Consider the following 15,431-nt stretch of genomic DNA (forward strand, 5'->3'; position numbering starts at 1 on the left):
ATTTGGATATAAGGATATGTTGCTTTGGAAAGGAGACTCTGCTTTTGTTCCCACAGAAAGCCAGAGGCTATGGATTTATTCAAGATTAAGATACATCAGGTTTGACCAGCCAAGACCCCCTGAAAGGTCTCCAATGACACCATGGCCCAGATGATCCAACATCCAAAATGGTTTCAAGGCAACTGGCTCAGACGATACAGCCTCACGGACTACTCCATGATCCTAAAATTTTCTTTGTGTCCCCATAAGATGCAGCGCCCCCCTCCAACAGAAAGTAGTAAGAGAAGCTACGCCCAAATTCCCAAATTATATATAATTTTACTTCGTTAAGGTTTAAACCTTCCTTTTTGAAAAAAAAGGGGGAAGTGCTGTGGGATGTTCTGTATGGCAAATGTGTTGCTGATTGGTCAATAAATAAAACACTGATTGGCCATTGGCTAGGCAGGAAGTGTAGGAGGGACAAGGAGGAGAATAAAGCAACTGGGAAGTGGAAGGCTGAGTCAGAGAGACACTGCCAGCCGCCATGATGAAAAACAGCATGTAAAGGTGCCGGTAAGCCACGAGCCATGTGGCAAGGTATAGATTAATGAAAATGGATTAATTTAAGCTATAAGAACAGTTAGCAAGAAGCCTGCCACGGCCATACAGTTTGTAACCAATACAAGCCTCTGTGTTTACTTGGTTGGGTCTGAGTGGCTGTGGGACTGACAGGTGAGAGAGATTTGTCCTGACTGTGGGCCAGGCAGGAAAACTTTAGCTACACCCACCAGATGAGAATAAGACCATTACCACAATTTTGAACCCAATTTGAAGCAAGCTGCAATTAAATTTTGGCCAGGATGATGGCTAGGTTCTGGGCTTCCCAGAAAGTGGTAGCACGGCACATCTTGCAGAGGCTTACAAAGGCAAACCCATATTTCACACCAGGCCCAGTCAGGGGCAAGCATACATCCTGACATATTTCTTGCCCACGTGCCTCCCGCCTACATGTGATCGAGCATATCATCTGTAGTTGGGTTAAACAAACTTATTTAGGGGACTGAAAACTTGTGGTGTTATCTCCTGTGAACAACAGCTTCCAGCATTTCATAAGTATCTGTTTTTGGGCAAGGGGCTTATGAGTCAGAGGCATTTTCATTTTATGGATCCCTTGGGCACAGTAATTAAAACTGAAAACATAACTTTAGCCCTCACATTACATTGGAGTTCCTTTGTCTGCTGAGTATTTGTATTAATTTATCCCAAATCTTTAAAAAAATATTGTCATTTCAGTCCTTTTCTTTTCCATTGCCATGCTTCGATATTATTTATATAACCCTTGACCTCAAGCATTCTGTGGGTATTCTCCCACTTAGGCACAGCCATCTCCTCCACTCTCCATTGTCCTAACTATGCATTATGGCATCTACTTGGATAGTTCTTGAAATATATTTTTGATTTAGCACTATTTGCACATTTTTTTCTCCTAATTTCTGGACACTTGTCCATTCTTTACTCTCTGTCTTTGCACGCACTCTTTGGGACAGCTGGCTGTAAGGAAAAGCATACCTTCAATCTCCTGTGTCAGAAGCATGGGGATTGCAAGGCGCATGTGTGGCAAACGCAGTGTCAGCAGGTTCTGCCTCTTACCTTCTCCCTTCGCTAAAAACTGTTAGATCACAGCCCTAAAGCTGGCCACCAAGGTCTAGTCCCTTATTTGACCACTGACTCATTCCTGAAACTAACTACCAAGGTCCAACTATCAAAACATCAAGGTCCATCAGTCAACATTCATTATTTTGACTACCCTAATTAAAAATAACCAATCAGAACTTACCAACTCATCCTAGCTCTTTCTAACACAGACCTCCCCTTTTTTTCCTTTAAAATTAATATCTGCAAAAACTGTTTGCTGCTGTTTCTGCTGGATTCAGATTCAGCCACCATGTCTCTTTGCTTTGCTTAATAAAGGATTTCTTTGTATTGGATTGTGCTTGGAAATTGGTGTTTGGGTGTGATCTGTGCCCAATTTGGGGTGCAGAGGGGAGCACCCCACCTTATGGTGGTCCCATCAGCTACCATCTACACAGCCAATTCAACATTTAAGGAACTTTGTAAGTGAGCTTTCTGATCCTTTTATGGAAGCACAACACAGATGTTACTGGAGACTAGGAGATAAGGATGAGATCTATATTCTGGCTGTCTGGCTACATGATTCTGCTAAGTGCTGGCCCCAGTTAGCTCTTTGGATGGCCTTGAGGGTGTTGCTCAGAGTGCTTCGTGACATCCATGGAACATTACTTTGAAGACCTTTGGATCTTACTAAAACTTAGTAATACATGTCTCAGCATTTGTAATGTTCCCCAAATGTTCCACCCCCACCAGAGGTTCAGAGTGGTAGCTGTGAAATCCATACTCCAGAGTTGGCTATTTTCAACTTCAGTTATCCAAACATCATCCCTTCTATAGATCTGTGTCTCGTTTTGCCTCTCTTGAACACCATCAACTTCGTAACAGTGAAACACTAACACACTTTCTTTTGGGTAATGTAAGGACACTGACTATCTGCAGGTCATGAGGAGGGCCTTTCGTCTTCTTTTCTATGTGAAGGGCTTTAGAGCTTGGGAGGGATGCACTTTCCTGACACACTGCATTATGTGGACTTTCCCTTATTTATGGCCTATCCTAGGGCACAACCCTTAGTCTAACTCAGAGAGTTATACTTCCGTGAAGGGACGATGAATGATGGTTACCATGATACATTAGTTCTCTGTGACCAATGGCTGCTTTGTCAGGGTTTCTGCTGCAGTCACTGTTCTGCCACTGTGCAGAGACACTGTGACCATGGAAACTCCTAGAAAAGAAAGCATTTAAACAGGCCTTGCTAACAGTTTCAGAGGTTTAGTCCATTATTAGCATGGTAGAGAGCATGGCAGCATGCAGGCAGACATGGTGCTGGAGAAGGAGCTGAGAGTTCTACATCTGGATGGTGAGGCAGCAGGCAGGGAGAGACGCTGGGCCAACCCCAAAGCCCACCCCCAGTGACACACCTCCTCTAACAAAGCCACACCTCCTAATCTTTCTCAAGTAGTGTCACCTCACTCCCTGTTGACTGAGAATTCAAATATATGAGCCTTTACGGGCCCTTCTTATTCAAACGACCACATCTTCGAAGAATCAAGTAAGATCGGATGAAAAGATTTTTGATGTTTGTTTTTTCTTTTGGGGGTTGAATTCAGTGCCCTGCTCATGCTAAGCATACACTATCACTGAAGTACAACCCTAAGCTCAAAAGTAAAAGACTCATTGGAGCAAATCCCTGAAGGATGAGCAGGAGCCTTCCAATCATGATGAAGGTCCTAAACCCACAAAAATGAAGGAAGAGGGAAACTGAGCAGGAAGAATTTTGCATCACAGTAGCAGTTGTGAGAAACTCTTGATTTGGCATCTGGAAGCACACAAGCCAAGCTGCTTGTTAGAGGCTGCAGGAGACCAGGGTGGCTTAATTCCAGCATTGCTGCTTTCACTGTCACTGGTACAAGCAGCCCAGGACAATGTAGATCATGAGTGATCTGGGTCATTCCAAAGTGTGGCGGGTGTCAATCAGTCATACTCCCTCATAGCAGATTCTCTTGAAGTACATCTGAGGTCACCTATGAGTGTTCCTGATGCCTGCCTGCTAAATTTAGCCATTCTTGTATAAAAGCTATTGTATATTTTTTTTTGTGTGTGTTAAAGTGGTTTTGACAAAGTCTTTTTCATAAGGGAGAAGAATTCCAACAGGGATGAAATAATGGATATTTTCATGTTGACTAGTCCTAAAATGTCTACTAGGAATTGAAAGGTTATTTTAACTAGAGAATGTCAAGGAAGTTAAGAATATCATTCACCATTAACATTTCAGTGACCACAACTTAGACACACCCTGGGTGACTCCCTGTAGTCTCTTGATCTGCTGTAAGTGAAGCCCTTTTACCAGCTGAAAAGCACCCTCTTCATGGCTTGTATATCTGTTTCTGATCCATCTGTCCTTTGGACCCTTCTGATTTTAATCTACAACCAATTTTTTCCCCATGGAATCAGCTACTTCTAAGAGGACTAGAAAAATCTCCTAGCAGGGAAATCATGCCTAATTCTGCTTTGTTACAACACAGCTGTGAGACCTCGAGGGAATCACCCCTCCCCTCAGGTTTCAGTTTCCACGTTCATGGGATGAGTTCTTAAGATCTCTAGGCAGTCTCAGGCTTCTATCAGGCTATGAAATATTGCAGCTGAAGTGGTAGATTATGGATAAAATATATCTGTATCTGTTATCAACATCAAAAATAAATACATGAGGGTCATGTTCAGGAAATGTTTAGAAAACAAATATTTTGAAAAACTGAATTAATAAGACAATTTCCTGGGATGGGGTCTAGGGTAATTTGTCGATTACAAATTTGAATGAATTAAGGTTCAATATGTATAGGGTGAATTTTTTACAGTAAACTATATTTTAGAACCCTCTAGATTTGCTGAGTTATTAAAAAGATAATAGAGTTCTTATTCATTTGTGATTTGAATTTGTTTGAAAATATTAATGACGATTTATATAGGTGGGTGGTATTGGTGGAAGAGGGAGGCAGAGGTAGGTTGATGGGATGATTATAGAGAAAATGGACTTAACACTGTAGCTAGAGTTTTCCTGCCTGGCCCACAGTCAGGACAAATCTCTGTCACCCACCAGTCCCACAGCCACTCAGACCCAACCAAGTAAACACAGAGACTTATATTGCTTACAAACTGTATGGCCGTGGCAGGCTTCTTGTTAACTGTTCTTATATCTTAAATTAGTCCATTTCTATAAATCTATACCTTGCCATGTGGCTTGTGGCTTACTGGCATCTTCACATGCTGCTTGTTATGGCAGCGGCTGGCAGTGTCTCTCCCTGCCTTCCTGTTCTCTCCTTTCTCCTCTCTGTTAGTCCTGCCTATACTTCCTGCCTGGCCATTGGCCAATCAGTGTTTTATTTATTGACCAATCAGAGCAATTTGACATACAGACCATCCCACAGCACTTAAGTGTGAAAAGAAATTAGGCATTTTATTTGATGTGCTCTTGACAGCATGTGACTATCATGGCTATCTAATACAACACCAAAAAACAAAATAGGGAAACTAGTGAAGACATCATCCAGTGTAAGGGAAGCCGTGACTGGGTTGCACTCTAATGTGGCTGTATCTCATCCATAATTCAAGTTTTGGTTCAGTGAACTAAATTTTATTAGTTTAAAACTGTTTATTTATTTATTTATTTATTTGTTTTTATTTATTTATTTGTTTTTATTTATTTATTTATTTATTTATTTATTTATTTATTTATTTATTTATTTATTGTAGTGTGTATTTGTGTGCACACAGAACAGCTTAGGTGTGTGGAGGTGAGAGGACCACCCGTGGAAGTCAGTTCTCTCCTACTGTGTTGGGTCCCAGATGAAGTCAGTTCTCTCCTACTGTGTTGGGTCCCAGAGATTCTGCTCAGGTGATCCGTCTTGGTGGCAGGCCCCTTTACCTGTTGAGTCACCTTGCTAGCCCCAGAATTGTATTAAATGAACACTGAAATGTTTGTGGGAGACTGGAAGAAGAGGGACCATTCTGATGAAAGATTTGGAAATCATTTTACAGGAGGAAGACTAAACAAAGGGGTTAGTGTGAACGGAAAGAAAGCTAGTTGGGAGATGTGAATACTTACTTTTTAAATTTAATTTTTGTTTTGTTTTGTTTTTGGAGACAGGATTTCTCTGGGTAGCCATGGCTATCCTGGAACTCACTCTCTCTCTCTTTTTTGTCTATTTGACTTTTTTCCCCATTTTTATTTATTTATTTATTTTTCTATTATCAGCTTGATATAGTATAAATTATTATCCTAATAGTGAAATGTTTCATTGAGGCTTGCCCAGTAATTGAGTAAAACCAAAACCTATTATAAGCCACAGTCATCCTAGGGTCCCCCCTGCTATATATCCTCTCTGGTTCTGTGGGTTGCAGTCTGATTGTTCTTTGCTTTATATCTGGAATCCACTTATGAGTGAGTACATACCATATTTGTCCTTCTGGGTTTGGGTTACCTCACTCAGGATGATATTTTCTAGTTCCATCCATTTGCTTGCAAATTTCATGCTGTCATTGTTTTTCTCTGCTGAGTAGTATTCCAATGTGTCTACGTGCCATATTTTCTTTATCCATTCTTCAGTTGATGGGCATCTAGGTTGTTTCCAGGTTCTGGCTATTATGAATAGTGCTGCTGTTAACATAGTTGAGCATGTATCTTTGTGGTATGATTGAACATTCCTTGGGTATATGCCCAAGAGTGGTATGGCTGGGTCTTGAGGTAGATCGATTACCAATTTTCTGAGAAACTGCCATACTGATTTCCACAGTGGTTGTACAAGTTTGCACTCCCACCAACAGTGGAAGAATGTTCCCTTTGCTCCCTTTGCTCTGCATCCTCTCCAACATAGACTGTCATTAATGTTTTTGATCATGTCCATTCTGACAGGTGTAAGGTGGTATCTCAGAGTCGTTTTGATTTGCATTTCTCTGATGATTAAGGATGTTGAGCATTTCTTTAAATGTCTTTCAGCCACTTGTGATTCTTCCTTTGAGAATTCTCTGTTTAGCTCTTTAGCCCATTTTTTTTTTTTTTTTTTTTTTTTTTTGGTTTTTCGAGACAGGGTTTCTCTGTGTAGCTTTGTGCCTTTCCTGGAACTCGCTTTGGAGACCAGGCTGGCCTCGAACTCACAGAGATCCGCCTGGCTCTGCCTCCCGAGTGCTGGGATTAAAGGCATGCGCCACCACCACCCAGCTCTTTAGCCCATTTTTAAATTGGATTGTTCAGTATTTTGATGTCTAGTTTCTTGAGTTCTTTATATACTTTGGAGATCAGTCCTCTGTCAGATGTGGGGTTGATAAAGATCTTTTCCCATTCTGTTGACTGTCCTTTTGTCTTATTGACCGTATCTTTTGCCCTACAAAAGCTTCTCAATTTCAAGAGGTCCCATTTACTAATTGTTGTGCTCAGTGTCTGTGCTGGCATTATAGTTAGGAAGTGATCTCCTGTGCCAATGCGTTCAAGATTTGAAAATTGAAATTGAGACAATAAAGAAAACACAAACTGAGGGAATGCTGGAAATAGAAATCTTGACTAAATGAATTTACCAAAAACAATCTACAGCTTCAATGCAATCCCCATCAAAATCCCAACACAATTCTTCATAGACTTGGCAAGAAAAATACTCAGCTTCATATGGAAAAACAAAAGACCCAGGACAGCTAAAAGAATCCTGTATAATAAAGCAACCTCTGGAGGCATCACCATCCCTGACCTCAAGCTCTACTATAGAGCTATAGCAATAAAAACAGCTTGGTACTGGTATAAAAACCAACATACAGACCAATGGAATTGAATTGAAGACCCTGACATTAATCCACGTGCATATGAACACCTGATTTTTGACAAAGAAGCCGAAACTGTACAATGGAAAAAAGAAAGTATCTTCAACAAATGGTGTTGGCATAACTGGATGTCAATATGTAAAAGACTGCAAATAGATCCATATCTGTCACCGTGCACAAAAATTAGTCCAAGTAGATCAAAGACCTCAACATAAATCCAGTTACACTAAACTTAATGGAAGAGAAAGTAGGAAGTAGTCTTGAACGCATTGGCACAGGAGATCACTTCCTAAATATAACACGAGTGGAACTCACTCTTAAGACCAGGCTGGCCTTAAACTCAGAGATCCACCTGCCTCTGCCTCTCAAGTGCTGGGATTGAAGGCATGCACCACGTCCTCTGGACCTTAAATTCTTTAACAACTAGGTGAGTTGTTTAACAATCATATAACTGTGAAGACAAGATGACATAAAGGACATACTGTCTCCTGTTCTAGTTCTCACTTCCCTACCATATTTAGAAAGGAATCTTTTCAATCCTTGCAGTATTTCTTTGGCAACTAAAAACAAATTCTAAGATTGCCACAAATGTGAGGTCAACCTGTTACATAGATGGACACTATCTCAAAAACAAAGAAAAATACACAACAATGATAAGAAAATACGCAATATAAAAGGAGACATATTATAGACCATTTTGTATCTTTTTAAACTTAATGTATATTTTTTGGATACATTTCTTTTTTCTTTGTTGTTGTTTCCCATTTCTTTTTTTTCATTTTTCTTTATTAAAAAATTTTCTACTTACTCCACCTATCACCCACAGCTCCCCCCTCCTCCCTCCTCCCGACCCCCAGCCCTCTCTCCCAAGCCCCCTGCATTCCCACATCCCCCAAATCAAGGTCTGCCATGGGGAGTCAGCAGAGCCCAGTACACTGAGCCTAGGCAGGTCCAAACCTCTTCCCACTGCACCAAGGCAGTGCAAGGTGTCACACCAGAGGCACTAGATTCCCAGAAGCCTGCCCATAGACCAGGGACAGATCCCGATCCTCCTGCCTGGGAGCCTCCCAAAGAGTTTGAGCCAAACAACTGTCTTCCATATCCAGAGGGCCCACTCCAGTCCCATGGGGGCTCCACAGCCACCAGTCCACAGTTCATGGGCTTCCACTAGTGTGGCCGGTCATCTCTGCATGTCCTCCCATCATGATCTCAACGTCCTTCACCTGCAGAATCCCTCCTCTCTCTCATTGATTGGATTCCCGGAGCTCAGCCTGGTGCCTGGCTGTGGATCTCTGTATCTGCCTCCATCAGTCACTGGACAAAGGCTCTATGATGACAGCTAGGTTATTTGCTAGACCAGTCACCAGAGTAGACCAGTCCAGGCACCCTCTGGACCACTGCCAGCAGACTGAGGTGGGGTCATCCTTGTGGATTCCTGAGAGCCTCCCCAGCACCCTGCCTCTTCCTATTTCCATGATGTCCTTCCTCATCTATCATGGTATCTTCCTCCCTGCCCTCCCACTCTGTCCCTGTTCTAGTTTGACCCTCCCATTTCCCTATGTTCTCATAGATGGAATTGGGGGTCTTTGAGGTGTGTGTGTGTGTGTGTGTGTGTGTGTGTGTGTGTGTGTGTGTGTGTGTATGTAAATCTAGTGCAGTGGAAACTTCCTGGAATCACCTATGAAGGTGATCCTAACAAAGATTCCTAGTAATGGAGCCTCAACTGGCTATCTCTTGTCACCATGTAAGGCTTCCAGTGGTGGGACTGGGTTGCATTTAATTGAGTTTTTGTTCAAGGGGGTCCCATGAAAATACCTGAATAATTCATGCTGTTGCTAAGACAATGGACAGCTCTCCACAAACTGACAGCAGGGGCTCCATTGTGAAGAACAGTACCCACACAACTCATTGAATATGGAGAAGTTGAATTGGTGCCTACATGGAATCTTCACCCCTACATTCTAGTCTCCTCAGTGAGGGAAAGTACTCTGCAGGCTACTGAAAGAGAAACATGGAAACCAACCCAGCCACAAAACCTTTGACCTACAGTCTGTCCTGCCTGCCAAGTATTCTAGAACAATGGTGGCACAGAACTTGTGGGAGTGGCTAATCAATGCCTGATTTGACTTAAGGTCTACTCTACAAGAATGAACCCATACCCAACACTGTTAACCAAGAACCAGAGACTAGATAGTCCAGAGACCTAGGGTAAAAACCAAATACTATTGGTATTAATGTATGTATGTGCATGTGCCTGTGTGTGTGCCTGTGTGTGTGTGTGTGTGTGTGTGTGTGTGTGTGTGTGTGTGTGTGTGTGTGTGTGTATACATGTTGCTGGTCCTAATGGCTCCCTTGAAGGAGGGGATGAGAAGTCATAGCATCAACAGCAGAGACACCAGGAGTCAGGTGAAAGGCAAACAACAGACTCATTTATTCAGCAATGGGGAGAGTCTTATATACCCTCCTCCCAGTGTTGGACCCCAAAGTTTAGGGTCTCAAATGGGCGCCCCCAAGAACCCAGACTCCAGTCCAGTTGATGCAACAGCATGAGGATTTTATTGAAGTTTCTGTACAGAAGGGCTCCTCTGCTCCCAAGAGCAAGAGTCGCATCTTACTGCAGCCCCATAAGGGTTTTTAAAGGAAAAACCCACAAAACCCATAAGATTATAATTTCCATATAATGTCATTTCGATTGATTTATGTCTAGAAGCTAATTTCATAAAATCATTGTCTGGTTACAGAGTGATCACAGAGGGGAATACAGTTATGTCAGTGTGCACATTTTTCTTGAAACCTCAAGGGGGGTATCAGGGCAGGAGTGGAGTTTACATACAGGTCACAGTGGTCCTTCCTGGAACACCTGCAACTATCCCAGTCACAGTTGAGCACATCTCTTAACAGAAATCTTTTTACATTGTTACATTGTTGCAGGGGTGGTTGAATAATGGCTGAGTCAGGTTGCCCTTGGAACTAGTTTTCTTTTTAGTTCCTTATTTCCTGGGGCTTGGGGGTGTAAGCCTGAAGGGTACAGGAGGGTCTTTCACCAGCACCCAGGCTGTGTCCTTATCTGGTGACATTGTGTGGTTGCCTCTCATTGCAAGATCAGGACTTCTGACAACACCTGTTTCTAGGCTCTCAAACAGACTCCAGGTTGGCTCATTTCTTGGCCTCTGTGGGAGCTCACAGAGGCTTCCTAGTGAGATCTAAATTTTCTTTACCAGCAGGGCTGCATAAGAGAATGGTTGGACTGTGGGCCTGGGTACCAGGTGTTTCGAAGGGTCTACACTTGGTTGTATCTAGCAAAGGGAGGTCTTTTGCCTCACCCCTTGGCATTGTTATAAAAAGCTCTTTTGAATAAAGTTCTGGGCCATTGGGTATTGACCCTGGTCCTCCCAAAGTTATCCTGTGTTTCTGTCTTTCTTCTTGGCTAGGCCTATCATTCTATCTGCAAGTTCCTTATTCCTCTCTCCTCCTCATAGGAACCCTGTAAAAGGTGGGGGCTGGTCCCCCACAGGCCTTATCCTTCTCCATATCCACCTTTTTTTAATTTATTACATGGGTGCTCAGCAGGAACCAGAGTTCTTTGCTCATTCCTTGTTGTCCTCACCTCAGGAGGGCTCACCAACTGGATTGTGCCTGTCTTAGGTTGGCTTGCCTAACAAACTCCTTGCCTGCATAATAAGCTCTTACCCATCCTTGACTACCAGCCCTCAAAGAACATTCATTCCTGGAGAGCAGCCTGGATGGAGAGGATTAGGCAGGAGCCTTTTGAATTTCAGAGAACCAGGCATGCATCCTGTGGAGGGCTATAAGCAGGATATCTAAGAGCCATTAAAACCCGAAGAGTCACCTTAGTTGCTGCCCACTGTTGGTTATGATCCATGGCCAATTCTTTGGTGGAGGTGGGCTGGTTCATGGCAGGATGCACATCTCTTGTTGGGACCCATATTAGTATAGTTGCACTCTGAGGAAAAACACAAGCATACCCTCTCCTATAGGTCGGCAAGGGGTCTGGCAGCTGCAATTGGAGGGAGATAGGGTCTTTCTATCTAACTAGGGGTAGAGGTATGCCCTGGGGCAAGAATGCAGCAAATGGCCTGGTTTGCAGCAACCCCAGCAAGATCTGTCTACTTTGGACTCTTGGGTGTGTTGTTGATGTACTGCCTGTCTGCAAGGAGGGCATCCAGGGAAGTGGTGAGGGCAGCAATGGGACTGTTACTGGGGTCAATAGCTCATGTGGCCAGTACCCACTTGTGAATGTCCTCATTGCAGACAACTGTGACCGCATCAGCCCTTCCCAAACCAACTGTTTGATTAACATTTCCCTAGTGGGGCCTGGGTCTACTCTCTACTTCACTGCCTCATTGACACATGTGAGAAAATCAGTGAAGCATTCCCCTAGCTGTTAAATAAGATTGTGGAAGTAAGCTAAAGGGACCCACGGGGTGAGTACCTTAAGAGCCTTGAAGGCCAGGACAGAAACCTGTTGGGTGTAAGCTTGATGGCCAATCTGCGCTTCATGAATGGGATGGACAAAGTTACCTCATCCAGTGAGCATGTCAAGGGTCACTGAAATGTTAATTAAGAGGTTTGTTTGTGCTTGATTACCCTAAGCCGATTTCCAGCTAAGAAAGGCAGCAGCTCCAGCACAGCTTTGAGCAGACTATACCAATCAAAGTATGCATTGCCCATTGAGTAAAGACCTGTTTGAAGTAAGGTGAATCTGGGCCTGACTCATTAACTGCCTTCTGGATAAGGGAGAATTCAGCTGTGGGGATGGGAATTCAGGGCTGAACAGCAGCATTTTGTCCCGGGTTGACCAGAAAGGCTTCTGCTGGCCTTTGAGGCCCAAGATTCGGGGAGGGGGGCTACAGGGCCTGGAGGGGATACCAAAGCACGAGGGAATTTCCACCTTCAGGGGCAGGTGGACATTGAGGCACTCCACTCCAAGGGTACCACGGTGGAGGTGTAGCCTCCCTCACTGGAGTGGGGCTGATGGAGGAGCAGCATGTATGGTCTTAACTGTGGCCGCACTCTCCTCAGCAGGTTTCATGGGGCCTGAACTGTCTACCTCCTCCTCATCAGATGCTGTAGAGAGGTCAGACATGGAAGGGGTGGAGGTGATGGAGAGGTCACCCATTTTATAGAGGGAGACAGTAAGTGAACAACAGTCAGAGAGAAAATGGCAGTCAACAGGGGTGGAAAATTATGTCAGACCTTTAAGTTTTATGCTTAGTGGGGGACTTCCATTCTTTTGTAAGGCCACAGCTGTATGCCCACATGGTGTCTCTGCATGAGGAATGCTGTTAGGGAGTCGAGCCTCTTGGAGGATCAGCCCTTACGTGGAGGTGCCAGGTAAACTGAAACAGAAAAAATGTGCCTTCCTAACTGGACGGGCAGACAAACATGACAGGCAACACAGAAGAAGGAAAGAAAGGGAGGTCTCAACGCTTACCTGCTGAAGGGACCGAAAACACATATCACTGAGGGGGTCTTCTCACCGAAACACACCGTCTTGGGGGTTCTGTCCAGTGCCATGAGTGAGGGGAGGGAGATGACCAGAACCTGTTCGGTTACCAGGTGTTGCTGGGTTCTAACAGCTTCCTCGAGGGAGAGGGTGAGAAGGTGTGACATCAACGGCACAGACACTGGGAGTCAGGTGAAAGGCAAACAGCAGACTCATTTATTTAGCAATGGGGAGAGCCTTACGTACCCTCCTCCCAGCACCCAGGTTGCATCCCAATCTGGTTACCCCTCATTGGCTCGGCATGGTCAGGACCTCTGATAGCACCTGGTGCTAGGTCCTCAGGCAGATTCCAGGCTGCCTCATCTCTCGGCTTCATAGGCCTTATCTTCATTTACATATTCTGCTATACTCACAAATTAGTACCTTATCCAGTTATCATCAGAGAGATTTCCTCCTTCAGCAGATGGGAATAGATACCGAGACCCACACTCAGACATTACATACAAAGAGAGAGAGAGACCTTCAAACATTCAGCTCAATGGAAGGTCTCCATCAAATTATTTTCCCCCAGAGCTCAGGGAATTCTATGGAAAAGGAGGCAGAAAGATTGTAAGAGCCAGAGGGGTTGGAGGACACCAGGAGAACAAGGCCCTCTGAATCAACTAGCAAGGTGCATGTGAGCTCATAGAGACCTAAACTAGCAAGCCCAGGACCTACAGAGGTGTGGACCGGGTCCTCTGCATATTTATTACAACTGTTAGCTTAGCATTTTTATGGGATTCCTGACTGTTGAGAACGAGTGTGCCTCTGACTCTTGTGCCTGCCCTTGGGACTCCTTTCCTCCTGCTGAGTTGCTATGCCCAACTTCAGTATGATCGTTTTGCTTCATCTTATATTTTATTTTGCCATATTTGGTTGTTATCTCTTGGAAGTCTATTCTTTTCTGATGAGAGACAGAAAGAGTGGATCTGGAGTGGAGGAGAGGTGGGGAAGCACTGAGAGGAGTAGAGGGAGGGGAAATATTGTATGAGAAAAGAATCAAAACAAAACAAAAAAAGAAAAGAAAGAAAAAAAGAGATGTGGCAAACAACACCATATCTCACCGTTACGTTAGTTCATACCCACAGGTTAAACAAGGATTTATGTGTTAGTTCTGTGTCCTGTTCCTGTGACAGAATACTGGTGGAAGCAACTTAAGGACAGAATGGCTTCTTTTGGCTCACGGTTGGGGGTACTGTTTCCATCGTGGAGGGGAAGACGTGGGAGCCAGAGCTGGTCCCACTGCATCAGAGTCTGGAAGCAGAGAAGGGTAAAAACTGCTATTTCTCTTGTTTTCTTATTTTTATTCACCTAGGCCTTCAGCCCACGGAATGATACCAACCACAGGGAATAGGATCTTTTTATTTAAATTAGTCTAAACTAGGTAATCCTTCGTAGGCATGCCCAGAACTTTCTCCTGCATTGATCTAGTTTCCATTGAGTCGGGAATGAAGTTTAAACCCTCAAGATAGAGTTCCATACATTTTAAAATCAGTTGCTAACTCTTGGGTGATTTTTTGGTCCAAGTCTTGTATGTTTAACCCACTAGTCACCCAAAACAAAACCACCCAATCCTGTCCTGCTTTGATTCAGCTTTGCCTTGTTTACCATTTAAAAGGGGACAATATTGGTATGGAGCCCCAAAATTCCTAAGTTTCTATTTCTCTTTCGAATTCTAGATTATTACATTGAATTGTGTCTTATGTGTATCCTCTCATGTCTCAAAGGGACCTCAAATTCAAAAATTAAATAATATAAATAAAATAGCCAAAAGTAAACAAAAAAAGTAAATAAACGTACTGTATGTTTTTGGATACATTTCCAAATAAGTATTTTTTTTTAAGCCTCTCATTTGCCTCAAATAGCTGCTTTGAGTCTCGTCTGGTAAAAACCACCATAGTTTACAGAAAAAACCTTGCATTGCTGTTCATGTTCTGCGTTTACAACGTTCTCAATTCATGAAAATAGCAGTACCTGTTTTCATCTCCAAGCTTGCAAGAATATCTGTGTGATAAATTCTCAGGAGTTGGTCTCTGGGGCCAAAACTTATTGTGAATTTTTAATTTCTAAATACGCTGCCCAGTTTTTTCTCCACCAGGGAGCCCCTCATTTGCGTAGCCAAGACCAGTGCATCAGGATAAATGTCCCCCACCCTCAACATGCATTGTGTACTCAAACGTTTGGAGTTTTGCCCGTCTGTATGGTAGGTACTGGCAATTTACAGGGCAATATTGTCTTCAGGCATCATGAAAGAACCAGAACACTGGCCCCTCCTTGGATCTCATTCACACCTCTGCACCATTCTTTAACTGGAAGATGAAATTCTGGGTAAAAATTTCTAGGCCGTACCAGCTTCCTGGCGAAATCCGTTCACCTCTACGGTTTGAATATGTGAGTGGAACCTGTAAGGGCTCTCCTTCGCCTGTTTCTCCCGACCATGGCTTGTACCATGAGAATGGGGGGAAATTCAAAAGTCTTGGAAAGTTAATGCTCTGAAAGCTTGTCTCACTCA

At 43.5% G+C, this 15,431-nt stretch overlaps 1 pseudogene; it reads right to left on the reverse strand.

Moving 5' to 3' along the window:
• The window catches only part of LOC128098673 (N-lysine methyltransferase KMT5A-like), a 37,118-nt pseudogene extending 24,565 nt beyond the window's left edge, over positions 1-12,553 (reverse strand).
• Between the last annotated feature and the right edge of the window lie 2,878 nt (positions 12,554-15,431).

This window comes from Peromyscus californicus, unplaced genomic scaffold, assembly GCF_007827085.1.
Source record: "Peromyscus californicus insignis strain IS unplaced genomic scaffold, ASM782708v3 Scaffold_6__1_contigs__length_162567912, whole genome shotgun sequence".
In the NCBI taxonomy this organism is placed as follows: domain Eukaryota; kingdom Metazoa; phylum Chordata; class Mammalia; order Rodentia; family Cricetidae; genus Peromyscus; species Peromyscus californicus.